Below are 16879 nucleotides of genomic sequence, written 5' to 3'. Positions count from 1 at the left end.
CGAAGCTAGACAGTTATTTCCTGTAAGTTCTGGGGAAACATCTACAGGCTTTTACTGGCTCTGGATTACTACTCCCTAAGGACTCTGTGTTGTCAGTGCTTGGATGGAGAGCTGATGCACTGGGACAGTGCTGAGCTGCTCTGGTTTGGTACAATCTGTGAGCCGTGTGCCTGAGCAGTTCCCCTCCTGCCTGCATGAGCCCAGCTGAGGATGAGGAGGGGAGGAATCAAGCTCCTGCTCTCCCTTTCACTGCGGACTGCTGGAGGATGCTATCCCCGTTCCTCCATGGATACCTGCAGTGAATAATGAAACAGAGCCTCATCCTTAATACATAAATACAACCCGTGGTCTTTCCTTTAAAGTAGAAAGTATCACAGTACGCTCTATAGCCAGCAAGCATGTTAACCTCTCCATCCTCAAATACGACGATAACTCTCCTGTGAGTCATAAAGAGGATTAGGTTAATGGAGCCAGTCTGGCCAGCTCCATCCTTCATGTGGGGCACACCTTCGGAGGAGGTGGGTATGTCATTCCCCCAGGCTTGGGAGAAGGTTGGAATCGTGTGGTCAGTGTGTAACTGTGTGTGACTCACGGCTTTGCTATCCAGGCTCCAGTGATAACTTGCTGCTTCTGCTGTCCGTGGCTGTACTGTTACATTGGCACTTCCTGCAGTGTGTTCTGAGCTCTGCTGTCCCCAGACCAGACCTGTCGTGTCTGTCCCCCTTCCTCTGTGAATTGTAACACGGGATGTCTTTACTGAACTAGTTATCACCAAAATGGACAAAGAGCCTTTTGTGTCTCGGAGCCTCTTGCTTTGATTTAGCTGATTTAAATAGTTTTGAATAGGAATAAAATATATCCTCAGGTGGGAACACGTTCTGATGGGATGTCTGCAGTCTGATAGCAGTACTGAGGAATCTGGGATAGCTTTTGAAGAGTCTGCATAATATTTTTCTCTGAAGTGCCACACAAAGCAGCATGTGCTATAACTTCTGTCACCTCCTGCCTCACAGGTGTGTTTTGGGTGGTTATCCCACAGCATATCCTGACAGGTGGTCTGATGCTTCTGCCACATAAACCTGTTGTCACCAAAGCTGGTGGATCCAGAGATGAATCAAAGCTCCTGAGCCTGCTTGTCCTCTCTTCCCACTGTTTGTGAGGTCCCTGTGCTGCCCGTGCTTTTGTTGTGCAACGGAGAAGGCTGCAGTGACAATGGAGGTGAGTGACTGAGCTTCATGCTCTGTGTCTGATCTCTAGTGCCATAAGTGTGCTTCCAGCCTGTGCCCCAGGGAGGGAGCCTGTGCACAGAAAGAGCAGCACATAATCCTCCAGGCTACCCATCGCTGCACTACATCACCTTGCATCTGTGCCCGCAGTGAATTCTGCCCTAAAAACCTCCCCTGGGTTCAGCTCCACCTGCACCACTCATGCTGGGCACACGTTCATATGGAACCATGGCTCGGGGCTCTCCCGCTGCTCCAGCGTGCCAGGCCACCACCAGCGCCAGTGCTTCCAGAGTGGGGCCGGCAGCAGTGAGATCTGAGCTTGTACAATTGAACAAGAACTCCAGGATCACCCCGGAGACTTTTGCTTGAGGCGAGTATTATTTAAAGCTCTCTGGTCTCTGGTTTCTCTGACATGCCAGGGGTTGTTTTTAGCTCACTCGTCTGCTGACAGAGGAGCATCTGTCTGAGCCGCTGGGCAGAGCCATCCCCATGCCAGCGGTGTGAGGATCTGACCAGAGGCACCTTCCTGGAGGCATCACAGGGGTTTGTGGTGGGCACATGAACCATGGGGGCAGCCGCTGCTCATCAGCTGCATCACTGCAGTGCCGTGGGGTGGGCAGGCCTGGGGGTCATCACGTTGCATGTGCTGCAGTATCCTCACAACCCAAACCAGGGACCTACCTGTTGCACTGTAAAACATGGTATAAAAACTGCTCCAGCCTCAGAGCTTTTACACAGAGATAAATCATGCATGCAAAGTGCAAAGAATCAGAATATCACTAAACACTGCAGTTTAGAGGCATGTTTGTAGAACTAAGGTGTGAAATATGAAGCAGTTAAAAGTGCTAATTGCCAAACCCGTCATTATTCAAGTTGCCTAAATTAAGCCATTGCTGTACAGTCAAAGGAAGCTTTTTCTAGGGAAATAAGCTTACAAACCCCAAGCCATTCAATAGAAACTTGAGCTGGCAAAAAGTGTTACATACTATTAAATAACTTGCATGGATGTTTCTGGAATTAAACACAAATGTACACCTGGTCTAATGGTTATTTTTGTCTGTAGGAAGCATCAAGACTGGAGTGTTTAAGCTCTCACAAACACCTCCTATGACAGTGAACTGCCATACCCCGTGCCCATGGAGGACAAAAGGTGAGTTTAAATGAATGGTAGTGACATTTGGGTTTCCATAAGGTACTGTGTGCCTGTGTTGTGCTGAGCAGTGAACTCCTCATCACTGGGAAGCCCACACAGGCTGGTGGGGGCTGTACAGCCAGACCCCTCCAGGAGATGTGACCAGGCTAATTTTAGCTATATGGGCAGCATTTGATATGGAAGCAGCTGGTGTCATACAAACCTGCAGGCCTGTCAGGCAGCACAGCGCATCGCTAAAGCAAGTATGTTCATTTCCACCCAAAGGCAACCTAGAAAGCCAGGCTTGATTTCAGTTTGTGCTTGACCCAATATCAATCAGAGCTGTAGCTTTGTAACCATAGATGTGCAGTGCCCAAACTCTTAGATTCTAATGCTATTTCATTAGAAAGGTGAGGCATGACTTGTTTTTCTCGCTCCATATTGCATTTCATGCTAGTACATACCTGTTCCTGTTTACACCTTGTGGAGAGGATTTCTGGTCCTACTTTCTCTGTTCCTCTCTTGTGAAAAGGTTTTCTACAGGTAAAAGCTTATCTAATGAAAGCCAGCACCATACCTCCACTCTGTACAGTTCCCAGTGCTATGAAAAGACTCACACTGAGAAGATGCATTATATTTTCTGGCCACTTTCTTCCCTGTAGGATCTCTATCCCTCATCTTTTGTTTTTAACCTGCCTGTGAGCCATGTACAGGGGGTGGCTGTGGAGCCCAGCCGATGCTCTGCTGCACAACTGAGCCACATCTCAGCTGAGTGTCTTGTGGACCATTTGCCTCTTCTCTCAGGCCAAGATACTAAATGAAGTATTTGGTGGACTGGCTGCTTGCAAAATGCCTTCTTAATGTAGTGAGATGTTAAAGGCAGCAAAGCTCATGGCTTCACCCCTTCTCCACGTGCTGTGGAGCTGGGATGCACTCTGGTTGGCAGTGGAGTCCTCTCTTGCTTTGGAAACCACAGTTCCTGGGTTTCCTTGGTGCAAGGGCAGGAGATGCTCAGACAGGCAGAAGGACTGAGCCAAGCTTGCTGTGGGGTTGGAGCTCCTGGTTTGCCAAGATGCTCAAATGACCACCCTTGAGAGCCCACAGGTAAGAGCCAGAAAGGGCAATGCCGCTATCAGAAATCAGAAATCACATCCCTCCCTCTCCTCCCCACCCCTGAAAAGCCCTCAAGTAGCATGAGAACACGATTATTGTGCTAGAAATTAAAGTGTTACTCACCTCTCTGAGCCATCAGTTTGGGTTTGGGGCTCTTGCTGCCAGTGCTGAGCCTTGAAGTGGGAAGTCTCCTCTGCACCAACTCCCCTCTGAGGACTGAGGCTGTCTGGGGTGGTGGGTTACATTTCTAATGTTCAGATCCCTGCTTGTGAGTGATGGCATGGCGGGAATGTCAGCTGGATGGGAATAAACTGCAGTAATTTATTCTCCCCAGCCTGTTTGGAAGTCAGCAGAGCGGCACCATTAGCTGCAACAAAACAGCTCCACTGTGATGAGATACAACAGTGGCCAGATCTGGAGTTACTCTTAAGTTATCATGCTGGTAGTCCTGAATGATGGAAAGATGCCAGCTCAGGTTCATTGTGATTCTTTACATTGAAAGAGAGCCAAGAAAGAGAAGTGTAGCGAAACTTCATTAGAAGCAGGACTCTCATAGAGATCTGGAATGTAAAGAATTTCCTATTCATTTGGAATATAAAGAAAACCTGAGCCTCGAGCCTCTCCCCAGATGCTGAGGAATGCAGGGGGATAGCTTGGGTTTGGTGGAGCCAGTGCATGTCTTACTGACCTGAACAGTTTCACATTAGCATCCTCCCGACCTGGTTAGAAGAGCTGTGTAAAGCTTGTGGGAGCTGAAGTAATGTCCTGATGATGGCAGAAGCACAGTGCCATTGTGTGCTGAGATTTCCAGCAAGGTGCTTTATCCAGCGAGGTACCATGTGGGGGAAGGAGCTGAGGGCATTGCTGAAGTGCAGGTTGTGTCTGTGCCCAGTGTCAGTGCAGCGAGTTTATTGGGAATTCCTGTGCTCCAAATCACAGTTAACACCTCATTTGGAGGAATTGCTTTGTGTAGATGCATGAAGGGCAGGAGAGATCCCCAAGCAAAGCCGCCCATTGCTCACAAAGTGTCTATAAATCAATTGGATCTTGGCTTCTACCATAGCAGTGCAATCCCAAGGCTGAAGGGGTGTTAGACCATTCAGTCTCAGCATTGTCAGCCTTCACCAGTTTTGTGAGCATGAAAATAAACCCAGCTGCTTTGCAAAGCCCTGCCCAGCATTCTATGGTACGCTGAATTAGTCACCCTCTGTGAGGTTCTGGAGGTCTTCCCCAGATTCCCAGTTGGAAAATACAACTTGCCATTGGGTTTCGTGCAAGCAGAAGCTCCTGAGTTTTTCCAGTTACCTGCCTGCTTCACTCACGCCGAGTGCCAAAAGCTGTGTGAAAAGGTATAAATCACTTCTGACAAAAGCATCTCTCCTGGCACTGTTACTAATGGTTGTATCATCTTTTTGTGTCACTTCAAATTGCACCAAGGCCACCTGGGCCCGAGGATGTGTGGATCCTGCCCTCCAGCATGGACTATGGTGTAGGGATGCTCTGAGAGCTGCCCCTGCTTCCTTTGGCTGTCTTTTGCCTCCCTGGTTCTCATCTGTGCTTGAAGACCTCTGAAGGGGTCTTGAACTCCAGCAGTGCTGCTCTCCCGCTCCTGTGCAGGAACTCTGCCACAAGCCAGTGGGATTTACTTGGATCCTCTGGCTGGACAATCCATCCCGAGCAATTCCAACTATTGCTCATCTCTTGATGGCGTAATGCTCAGATGAACTTTTGACGCTGGCTCGAATGCAGGGTGGTGGGAAGAGACCGGCTTATTCCGGCCATCTTAAACCCTTCCCAAAATGGGAAAGCAGCTGGCGCAAAGGCCACAAGTGCTGGGGCCCTTCTTCCTGAAGTGTTTTGTCAGGGGCCTCTGAAGTGACATTTCAATTTATATCACATCAAACTCGGAGACAGATGAGTGGTTTGGTTTTCTTTTCCCCAAATTCTTTTTTTTTCCGAAGGGATTTCTGAATGGAGGAATGTAGGTAACAAATGATCTCGGTGTGAAAATGAATGGGCCTGCCCTGAAACTAGGTGTCTTCGTTGGCAAGTTGATGTCTCGGGTAGTTTTGACAGTAAGAATTGAGTTAATTCTTATGGTGGATTCAGAGTTCAGGAAGAAACTTCTCACTTCTGCAAGGAAATCCAGCAGACATTCCCACTCCTGTGTGAAGAAGCTGAGTGTAACTGCTGTTCATGTCACAGAGAGCTTGGGATCCATAGCTTGGCAGTGCTATGGATTTTGGGAGAGAGAGGAGCTTCAGGTAGCCTGGCAGCCCCAGTGGTCTTTCCCAAAGAGTGGTTTAGCTCTGGTTGTCAGAGATATGAACTGAAAGAGAGGGCACTGAGCAGACAGGCAGGCAAGGATTGTCTTCTGCATCTGCATGTTTGAAGGTGGTGGTGCCCATTGCTGGTAATAGTTGGGGCTGTTCCTCTAGGAGATCCTCAGTGTTGTGCAATGGACCTGATTGCAAGTAAATAGCAATCATCTGCCAACAGAAGAGAGGCCTGGAGAGGTTTAAATCACGCGGAGGTGCCATTGCCAGAAGGTGTCAGAGCCTGCCTGTGGTCCACAGGCGGGGAAATGTGTGCTGGGAGGCTCCCCAAGCCCTTCCTATCTTCTCCCCACTGAGGTCTCCAAGTGGGTGGTAAACACCGATAGCCTCAGCCAAGTCTGGCTGATTACACTCAGTCAAACCTGTCTGAAACTGGCCTCACTGGTAGGCTCAGCCAAGTCTGATTGAACTTAACCAAGACTGTCTGAGAGCAGCGATTCTTGGGCTGCGTCCGCCTTTGATAGTACACTGCTCCAACCCCAAACTGGGCTTGGTGCAGTTCCTCTGGCTTCAGAGGAGCAATGCAGGTTTATGAGAGGGCTGTGTTTGGACAAAAGGACGCATTTAACTTGCTGTTACTGGTTGTTCCGCTAAAGACCTGATGTTCTCACTGGGCCAGACGTCTGCAGTTTTAGCCTAGATGGTTATCGTGGGTATCTTGGTGTAAATTCAGATTATCTCTGATGATGTTAGGCAAATACTCTTCTAAATTACACTGGCACATTTGTGTAGACTTCAAGGGGATTGAGCAAGTGTGGTGGAAAAGATTTGCAGATGGGCTTGAGTAATGTGGAACCGTATTATTGAGTAACAAAAGTGACATTGCTGGCACAAGTCCTCAATCAGCTGCAGTATTAACCTCTGAAAGCAATTTAGCAGAGGTGCCTGCTTGCTCTCCACACACCAAACCCCAGGAGCAGCGTTTTCATGAGGAGACTGACTGCCCTCAAATTAAATATCACTGACAGTGTTGCAATAGAGACGTTCCTATGTGATGCCTCGAGGCATCCGCTTATTGGATGATCTTACAGCTATGCTTTCTGGCAGCATTCCCTTGGGTTTGACTTCAGACATTTTGACATATCTAATATATTTTCCACTGTAACTTAAACCTCTGCCAGTCTGGGCTATACAGGCTTATCTATAGGCAATCTGAGGAGTGGTGAGCATGGTTGGATGTTTGCCAGTCCTGGGTGGGATGCTTACCCTGATATCTATAGAGACAGTGCACTGATGTGCCCCCAAGTTGGGTCCTAACAAGCCTCTGCAGGCTGCATCATGATACAGCTCCACAAAGCGTGTCAGAATTGTATGTGAGTTTGTGCCCCATGTATGTGCCCCATGCGTGGGGGTCTGGGTTTTATCCAGCTTAGAGCTGAGATATTTCTAGAGAGGGATGTTTTATCCTGGCCTTTCCCTAAGCACCCTAAAGCAGAAAAGATTGTGTTCATCATGATCTCTCCTTCCATTTCCCATCACGACAGTGGTTCTTACAATTTGCTTTGCTGTTTGATGCTCAGGAGACAGAGTCAATTTACTGGGGTAGAGAAGAGGCTAAAAGCAGAGACTCTGACCCGGCCAGAGCTGCTCAGAACAAATGCAGTGTGTGGATCGCCTGCACCCTGCTCGCGCCGCCCAGACGTGCTGTTTATAGCTCCCTCTGCATACCCCAAATGACACCCCAACAGCTGCAGCTCCCCATGGCCACACAAGCACCTCTGGCCCTCGAGTGTGCAGGTTTCAATGCCCATAAGCAAGGACACTTACAAACTATTTTGTGTGTGCTCTGCCATGAATACTCTACCTGCCTTCTCTGTGTGGTGCAGCACCTTTTATCAGTGGTTAGTGACTGCTATGGATAGGGAGAGGCACAGTATCTGGTGTGGAACCTGTGGACAGCAGGCTTAAGTGCTGAAGGCAGGGCACAGTTGTCAGTATAAATAACCCTCTGCAAGGACAGTGGAAATGATTCTCATACAAAGCAGCTGAATTGGGTCCCAGCAAAGTAACACCCTCCTTTGACAAACAAACTGGTATCCTGGGAGCTGTGTCGGGTCTGGATGCAAACTGAGCATCTTGAGAAGGCAGTTGGGCAGTGGTTGTGTTTGCAGTCCTGCAGGTCGTGGGCTGCAGTGGTGTCACCCTTAGCAGGCAGGGGGCAGATCCCCTGTCCCCATGCTGGGCAGAGATATCCCAGCACTTCCCTAGGGATTTGTCACCCCCTGCCCCACTGAGGGTGTCCTGAAAGCAGAGAGAGTGGCTCTGCTTTAGGACATGAGGAGAAGGCTGGCTCCCACCAGCATGAAGGGTGGGGAGTTGTGAGCCTCTGGCAGTGCCTTCAGTGGAGCAGACTGGGTTCCTGTCTGGGTTTTATGGATGGAGCTCATTCTGTGTGTCCTAAATAGCCGGAAAAGAGCCTGGTGTGTTCTCCTGGGGACTGCTGGGTTTATGAGCTCCAGGAGTTGTGCTGAGGAGCTAAAACTAACTAAGCTAAACTAAAAGTAATTTCACCCTAAAAGTAAGCACTTATCTCTGTTCTTATCCTGCTCTTTGTTTCTGGAAGGGTATTGTGTCTGATTTCATGCGGCATTAAGGTCTGTGTCAGCAAGGATTTACTTGTGATATTCCCCATGTAAATAAATCTCGGCTAAAGCCTCATTTATCCCTAAACTGCCACGGGAGACCCTCGGGCATCTCAAGGATTTTCTTTTATGCCGGATATTAATTTCTCCAGTCATTTTCTTTTGCTAGGCTGCTACTTGGCTTGCCTGTGCTTGCCTGCCGATGCCCAGCAAACGGCAGATGGCACCAGCGCCCTGCGTCTGCTCACGCGAACCACAGCTCACTTCAGAGCATCTTACTCCTTGCAGCTGAGCAGGTGAAGTATCACTGAGCGTTCAAGCTGTACAATTACAGCTGGTAGCTCTAATTCCTCCTGTAATTCTCCTTCTCATCTTGGGTGCCTTCCCGCAGTGGTTTGTAGCCAAACAACCAAGCAACTAAAAGATCTGATGTGTGCTCTGTGGCGGAGGGATGGGACAGAGCTCCTTGTCACCCAGGTGAGCACCAACCATCCATCCTCAGGGGCTGGGACAGGCGGCAGCTCGGTGGGGTCATGGGAAGGGATGAGCTGCTTGGTCAGGTCCCCTGGGCAGGACCGTGTGTCCGTGTGTGACAGCAATGGATGGAATTTTAGCCTCTATTTTAACCTGGCCTCCTGTATGAGCTGGTTTTGTGGCTGCGTTCCCACCCTTTACATCATCACAACCCTGTGTTCCACAAACACCTTATTCTCCAACGCCTTATTATGAGGTTGCTTCTTAATTACTTGTATGGCTTAGAGGTGGTAGGAGCATAGGAAAAGCTTGTCAGGCTTTGGATGTTAAAATGTGAGCTGTGATTACATGAACAAGCAGAAGAAACTGTAGTTAAAGACTTCATGAAGTTACAATTGTCATGGCTTGCCTTGAGTTTTCTGTCAACTCAAACCATACAGATGGTCCCTTGTGTCCATCCTATGTTTTAAGAGGATTCCCACCCCTGTTTATTTCACCTGTGTAAATGAGCATCAAACTCTGCTGCACAGAGTCTGTTAGTTTGCTTGAACATCACTGATTTGTTTTATGTTGTCCATGTGCTATAGAAAATAATTACCATGTACAAAAAAAGCATCACTTCTCTTTAAAATCTGTTGCCATTCATTTTAATAAGTTTCATATGTAAAATTGAAATGGGCAAAATCAATATGAACAAAACCAAAATGAGCAGAACAAGCTCTTTTAGAGGTTTCTCATTTGGCAAAGACATGAGCTGTGGCTCAAAGACACCCTTTGTGTGAGTGCCACCAGCAAACACTGTGGTTATTTTTGGAGGACATATTTCCTGTCAATCATTCATTTGATAAAGCTCTATCCCAACAGGATTTAATATAATGATAGGTTTTGCTGCACATATTAATACACAACCTACTATCACAATACAGCAGGATCTTGTATTGAGTCTGTTGAAGAAGAGGGACACATCTCTCATTGATTTAACCATGGATCACGTGCATCCTGAGCTATGTAAGCACCTGAGATGTGGCTGCTGCCTGGTGATGAGCCATGGCTTGTCCTTCATGGGCCCTGGGCACTGTCCTAGCTCCGAGGGGCAGCTCTGCCCTGGGCATGCCAGGGAAGGAGAGTGTTTGCAGCAAAGAAGATTGATCTTCCGAGGGGTTTGAATACCCAAGTCCATTAGAGCTTCCTGGGAAATATCAGCTCAGATTCATGCTGGCATACTTTGGAAATGTTTTAAAACTAAGCACGAAAAATCAATGCATTGCAAGGCTCCCAGCATGTCATTCTGAAGCCATTAGGAGATTTGTACTAATTTTGAAACTAATCTTTCTATTTTAAATATTACTTTTGAATGTATTTTGAACTTGTCTATCTGGCAGAAGGGGAACAATTAAAGGAAAGGGAAGATTACATTGTGTTACTTTAATTGTGATGGATTGAATCATTTGCTGAAGGAAAATATCTGCAAAGCAGATCTAAGTGCAGGAGCAAAGACGAAAATGGGTTTCAGCTATTCCACTCCCTGTGATAAATGTATATTTATGTAATGCATTCCTTCTGGTATCTCGATAACACTCTGCGCCCACAGTGCATGAATTAATGCCACTGAGAACTGCAGTGAGAGTATCTATCTCTGAGCCTGTGTAAGCATCAGAAAACAACCTTTAGTTTCAGGTCCTGTATTTATTCATTTATACTTTTAAAGCTGCATAAGGGAGAGGAGAAACATCCCTGACTGGATGCATTACACCAATGTCTAGTGTAATTCAGGGTCCACAAAACTATCCCCTGGCTATTGCCAGTGCTTGCTTCCATTGTCATGGGACAGAAAGTGGAGGTTGGGGTGTACAGGATTTTGTGACAGCTCTAAATTAGGCAGTGGATTTGTCTTCAAGAGAGCAATTCTTAGGAAGCAACTGCAGGTGGTTTTCCAGCTGCTCTGCACTGGGGCAAAACGTCTCTTGGGAGTGAAATTTTGGCCTAAGAGCTGCCTGTGCAGGCAGTCTGGGGAGAAAAACCAAACCTGGCATTGAGGCTGGACATAATTCACTGATCACTGTGAGACCAGCTCATCCTGGAGGTCTGGGAAGGTGATCTAGAGCAAGCCTTGAGCAGGGACAAACCCATATAGTCCTGTTCTGTCCTGGTTCCCCGCTCTAATCACTGCACAGGACTGGATGTAAAGCAGTGCAATGAATAGGTTGGGTTTGCGGATAGAGCATGGGATGTCTTGCTGAAGAATAGTTCATATGGATCTGCGGGATGTATAGACAGTGCTTTAATCCGTGCCTCTCCTGTCCCCAACTGTTAATTATAATTGTTAACCGCAGGTTTGGTAACAGTGTCCTGCACAACTGCACTAATTGTAAATGGTGGCATTTCTCTAGAGGAAAAACCACTGTGTTTGCAGGAGCTCTGTGAGGCTGCAGTCATCAGTGTAAGTGAATGTCCCGTGGTGCTCTGTAATGAGAGCGCAGTGGGTGAAAGTGGGAGGGTTATAACAACTTGTGTCCTTTGCCTTCCCGGGGCATTAATGCTGCATCTTGGAATGTGTAAGAGATTGAAGGAGTAGAATCTAAACTTGCCATAGACTGAGCTAAGCAGGCTTGTTTTGGTGAGGGTGAAATAAAAGCATCAGCTCCCGTTCTCCTCTCCCTCCAGCTGCTGGGACCTGAGGTATTCACAGTCTAACTGTATTTCCATCCCCCTTGAATGTGAGTTAGGCACATTTTAATTCCCCTGGGACCCTGTGAATGTCTTTGCTGCAGTGCGAGCAGGGTCCTGCTGGCCCAGTGTCCAGCTGGGACTCCCCCATCAGTCTCTGGAGCCCGAAGTCACATCTAACAGCGCGTCAGGACCAGCGTTTCAGTGCAGAGGTGCCAGTGAGGCTTTGCAGGGCAGGAGGGTGAGCGGGGCTGTGCTGTGTGAAGGAGGAGCTGTGGAGGATGCAGGATGCCTCCTCCCTTGCTGAGTGCCCAACCAGTCCCTCCTTGTCTGCACTTTCCACCCAGTGACACGACACATGGTGTGAGACTCTCACTCCCCATCGTGGCTGCTTTGTGACTGCTGTGTTCAGCTGCACGTGTGCATTTCTCACCTTCTCTGACATGGTAACTTGATGCTATCCAAGGAGTTCTGGTGTTTGGGAATGTCATGGAAACTCATGTTTGGGGGAAGGAAAAACCCCATTGTTTTCTGGTCAAGTTGTAGGCAGCAAAGCTCATCCAGTCTGTTCTTTTGGATATGGCTGGTAAAGAGGAGCACATAGGGAGAAAAGATATCTTCTGTCACCAACATATGTGGGGCCAGGGCAGTGAGGATGTGCTAATTGTGGGAGCAAAGACATTTTCCCCATCCATTCTATAGCTCAGAAAGGTGTTGAGTCACTGGTGAAACTTGTGTGACTTTTGCCTTCAGAAAATCAGACGAGGAGTGTCAGACAAGTGATGACTTTATTAAAGCTGCCCTTTTTGGAGGTTTAAACGAATATCTAGTTGGTGATCTATTCACCGGAGTCTCTGACTGTAATTTCTGTGGCTTGGCTTTACCTGGAGGTGTTTTAGGTGAGTGCAGCAGTGAGATCCCAGCAGTGCCATCATCTGCAAGTGCTTGGTACCTCAAGGGACTAGCAGGTACGGAAAGAAGCACAGGAAACATATAGGCTGTCTGGTGCTCCCGTGCTTATTGTTAGCTCCCTTCAGGACATATCATCTGTCTCCAAGCTATTTCTATTCCTATTTCAGCCCATACATTGCTGGCAGCTGCTTTGCTCTGTCACTAGAGCTTCTATCTCAAGCATGGGAGTGACAGTGCTAAATGCTGCTGAAGATGGTGAATGGCTTGTGTGAAGCTGAATGGCATTTTGTCCAGAAAGTGATGTTTTACTGTGAAAGCATCATATGTACAGAGGTACAGCAACAACTTTTGCTTCTAATTAAAGCTGCATATGGAACCTACGGAGCTCTTGGGACTATGGAAACGAAGCTGCAACATAAGTTTATAAAGCTGAGTGCTGTGGTAATAAAGCCATTAATATTTGAGGTGAGCATTGGCTGTGAACTGTCTCGCTCTGCTCCTTGCTTGGTTAATGAAAGTAGCTGTTGGATAAAAATGCCAAGGGTTTGAGTTGTGCAAATGCGTGTTTGCACCACTAATTATCTGAAAATCAACCTGCAGAACTGTGTTAGGAGCAGCTGATCAGCGGCTCTCTGTGCTTTTCCCTTTCAATAAAACCCCGAGTTGAACAGCAGAAGCACTATAATTAAGGGGAACTTTTCCCCTTTCCCTCATGTTAGCCAGAGGGTAGCCTGGCATCAAGAGGACAGAAATGCCTCTGCACTGCCACAAGGGAGATGGGGGTTCTCTTCCTTTGCCAGTTAGTAAATGGTGCCTTGAAGGTAGAGCAGGAGCCACAGCAGACCCAGACTCTAGGTTTCCCTGTGCATCTTCCTCAATGGCCCCAAGTTAGATGATGCTGAAGATGATGCAAAGATCTTCTGACCTACCAAAAGATGACTCGAAGATTAATACTCTCTGCTCCTGCACTTTACCCTGGAGAGTAATGGCTTGAATGTGAAAGAGTAATTCTGAAGAGATGCATTAAACTCCCAAAGATTCATGCTCCCCTTAAATGACTTCCCTGTTCAAAGGTATATAATGCAATTTGACCAGCAAGGCCATAGGTAAAAAAGGGGCCTCAATGAACAAAGCTGAGGGCTTTGGGTGTTTTCTCAGTGATGCTTTGGATGAGGAAGCGTCGTCAGTACCTGGTTTTCCACCAGACTTTGACTGGAAGCTGTGCCCAGAGGGGTGGCACAGGACTGGCCAGTCCTCGGGAGGTCTGTTCGTGCTACAGAAGTGGCACCTTGTGCCGATAGTGAATGTCTGGTAAATGGTAGAATGAGGCTTTCAAGAAGCGAAAGACTCATTTAATTGCCTAGAGTGTAAGTGTCCTTTCTTTCCAGCTGGATAAAGAATGTCAGAGTCAAAGCATGTTCAAATCCAGGCACATAGGTTTGCAGGAAGAAATCAATGTGGGGAATTGGGTAAGGAAGAGCAAAGTGTGTGAACCTCTGTTACGAAGGGGCTAAGATGGGTCATCTGAAAGGTGTATGGCCAACGCTGGTTTAACTACTAGCAAGAGAAGTCTATGGTGTGGTCAGCAGACGTCTTGGCAGGATCAGAGCCTTATTTTTAAATCTGTCCATTCCTGTTCCAGTGTTTGGAGCCAGAAATAGCACAGGCATAGCAGGAGCACCAGATGGTGAGCAGAGTCTTCTCCAAGGCAGGGTTGGGAATGGGGGCCAGGCTGCGTGCTCTGTACAGGAGATCTCATTTCAATGCTGAGCATCAGTTCACCACCTTCAGCTTTTAGAGTAAACGCACTGCTAATCCGATTGTGTTAAAGGTGGCATGTGAGCACTGCCTGCCTCAGGGACCAGTGTGATTGCTCTAAAGGTAAGACAGAAAAGTCAATATAAAGGTTGACACATATTCCCGAAGATGAGATTTGACAAGTACTCTCCAGACAGATTTAATATAAAATGTAGATGGCAATAATTTCCGGGATCTGTGGATTCTGGTCATCTGAGGCAGTTCTGTTGGTCTCTTTTTCTATATCTGTACATGTACTGAAACATTAACTTCCAAACCCATCAGGACCCAACAGATAAAGTGGGCAGGAAGCTCATTTCTATGGATTTCAGTCCTGGTTGGGTCTGTGGGGTGAAAAAAGAAAAATAATGAATTACTTCTTGCCTTGCACATCTGCCCAGATGCGTGAGGCTCCTGCTTTGTCACAGCTCCACATCCCATCTGCTCACCGCTGCCTCCCCAACATCTGCCTTCCTGCTGGTGTCCAAAGTGGCTTCCAATGGGGGAGTTTGATTTTGGCTCCTGGTTTGCCAGCAACATGAACAGCAGAAAAACAAAGAGAAAAAACAACCTCCAGTGTGGGGAGATACTGAGCCGGAGCCAGCACCAAGCTTCCCATCAAGATCAGCAGTGGTAAGCGCCGTGCGATGGCAGGAACATGGGCATTGCTGGCTGTGCGCACCCCCACAGCTCCTCCAGGGCCACATCTCCCAGGAGCAGTTTCTGGTGCAGGTTTAATTGGGTAAATTTGTGATTATACTTCAGGAAAAGCAGTTTATCTCATTGAGCACAGGATGATCTCAAGAGGTCCCTTCCCATCCTCAGCGATTCAGTCATTCTCTGTGCTTTTAAAGCCTGCGTAATTATTAAACTACCAGTTGAGTTTTGAGCTGTTCCAAGGAAACAAGCAGCAGCTCTTATTTCTTAGCAGCAGATGCACTGTAACTCTTGATTATATTAATTCAACTGTTCAGAATTTGTCTTTGTTCATAATTTGGTTCTGTTCATCACTCCGTTGCTATTCCCAAATGCTTTTCATGCAGCTGCTGCAGATCCCTCCACGCAAACACATACTGGAAGTGTTTAACTCCACACAGCCTTTTAACTCAACAGGAGTACTCCTAGAATCTTAGTACACTGTGTGTTTTCCTTTTGGAAAGAGGTGAGGGCTCAAAGCTGCGTAAGCAAAAGCTGATGAACTCTATAAACTGATTAGCTAGTGAAGGAAATGATGCTAACAAGAAAAAGAGTTACTTTTCCTTTGAAATGTTTGATTTTTCCTGTATTTCAGTGGTTAAAGAAGTGAGGTTTAATGGGATACTTGGGCTCATGTGATTGTTGGGGTTTTCTTCCATAACGCTCTCAGTATCTGTCTGCCTGGTCTGTTTGCATGATGGGGATGGGAAGAAAGAAACTTTCTGCTATCATTCATCAAAGGCTTCCAGAATGCCTTTTTATTATTGTTTCCTTTAAATATAGAGCCAGAGCTTGGGTTTCCTGAACCATCAAAAACAGTCTCGCTGTGGTTGACCTTTCAGTCAACTCACATTTTGCTTTTGGATTCAATACTAATTCTGTGGCCAACTTTCAAAGGAGCCTCAACTTCATCTTTAATTAGAAGCCAGCAGCTTGTGTTCCCCATCAGTCACAGGATTCCAACTGGCGATTCAGTGTAGTATGTCGATGGTTTTATGTGCATGCCATAAACTTTATGTACAGCTAACTTTACAGGCAAAGCTTTAGCTGGTTTTAGTTAATAAAGAGCACATCAAAATACGGTTTTAGCCTCATATGCCTCAGGTTTATGGTTTTCTGCTCATCAAGTGTGGGGTCTGACACTGGTTGGCAGGAGGTTCTGCAGCGCTCAAAGGTTGTGGATGCCCTTGGAGAACGCGCTCTCTCCGGATCACGTTTACGGTCACTAACCCGGAGGGCAGCATTCAGAACTGCTGGAGTGTGACATTTCCCACAGTTCCTGCTCAACAAAGAGCTGGACACAGACGGTGCCTGCAGGAATAACTCTATTGAGAGCTCATTGCAAGAGGAAGCCCGGGCTGTTTCAGGCAGATATTTGGTGTTGGTTGAGGTGAGTGATACAAGTCCCAAGGAGGAGATCTTCAAGCCTGATTCCTAATCAGTGCAGGAGTGTGTTTGGTGTAAGTGAGAACTTGTCCTGCTCACACTGTCATAAAGGTCTGTGTGAAGCTAGAAGCAATAAGACACTAAGAGCTATCTGAAGTGCACAGGGTACCACACCATGCTGACAGCCGTGGTAGGTGGACTGATAAAGATATGCTTTACAAATAGTGGGATATTAGGCCTGGCTACATTAAAAGAGATTATTTGCTGGCTTCTTATCCTCACAAAGGTTTATCCGGTGGGTGTGGTGAGGTCCCTCTGGCCTTTGCTTTGGAGTTTCTCAAAAGAGAATAAATCCCAACCACCCAGTGAGGATGTGAAGTGCCCATCTTGCAGCAGAGCCACAGGTCAGCTCTATTCTCAGAGCAGTCCACTGTCTTGGGCTCTTCTGTGCTCTTTGCTGTCCTAAGACAGTCCTAAGACCTAAGTCTTACACGAGGAGGTTTTGGGGTCCCTTGATATCATCTTAGGCACCTGATGGCTCCTGCAGGGAGAGCCCAC

The sequence above is a fragment of the Strigops habroptila genome, chromosome 12 (genome assembly GCF_004027225.2).
Source record: "Strigops habroptila isolate Jane chromosome 12, bStrHab1.2.pri, whole genome shotgun sequence".
In the NCBI taxonomy this organism is placed as follows: Eukaryota; Metazoa; Chordata; class Aves; order Psittaciformes; family Psittacidae; genus Strigops; species Strigops habroptila.
This window is presented reverse-complemented; position numbering follows the sequence as displayed.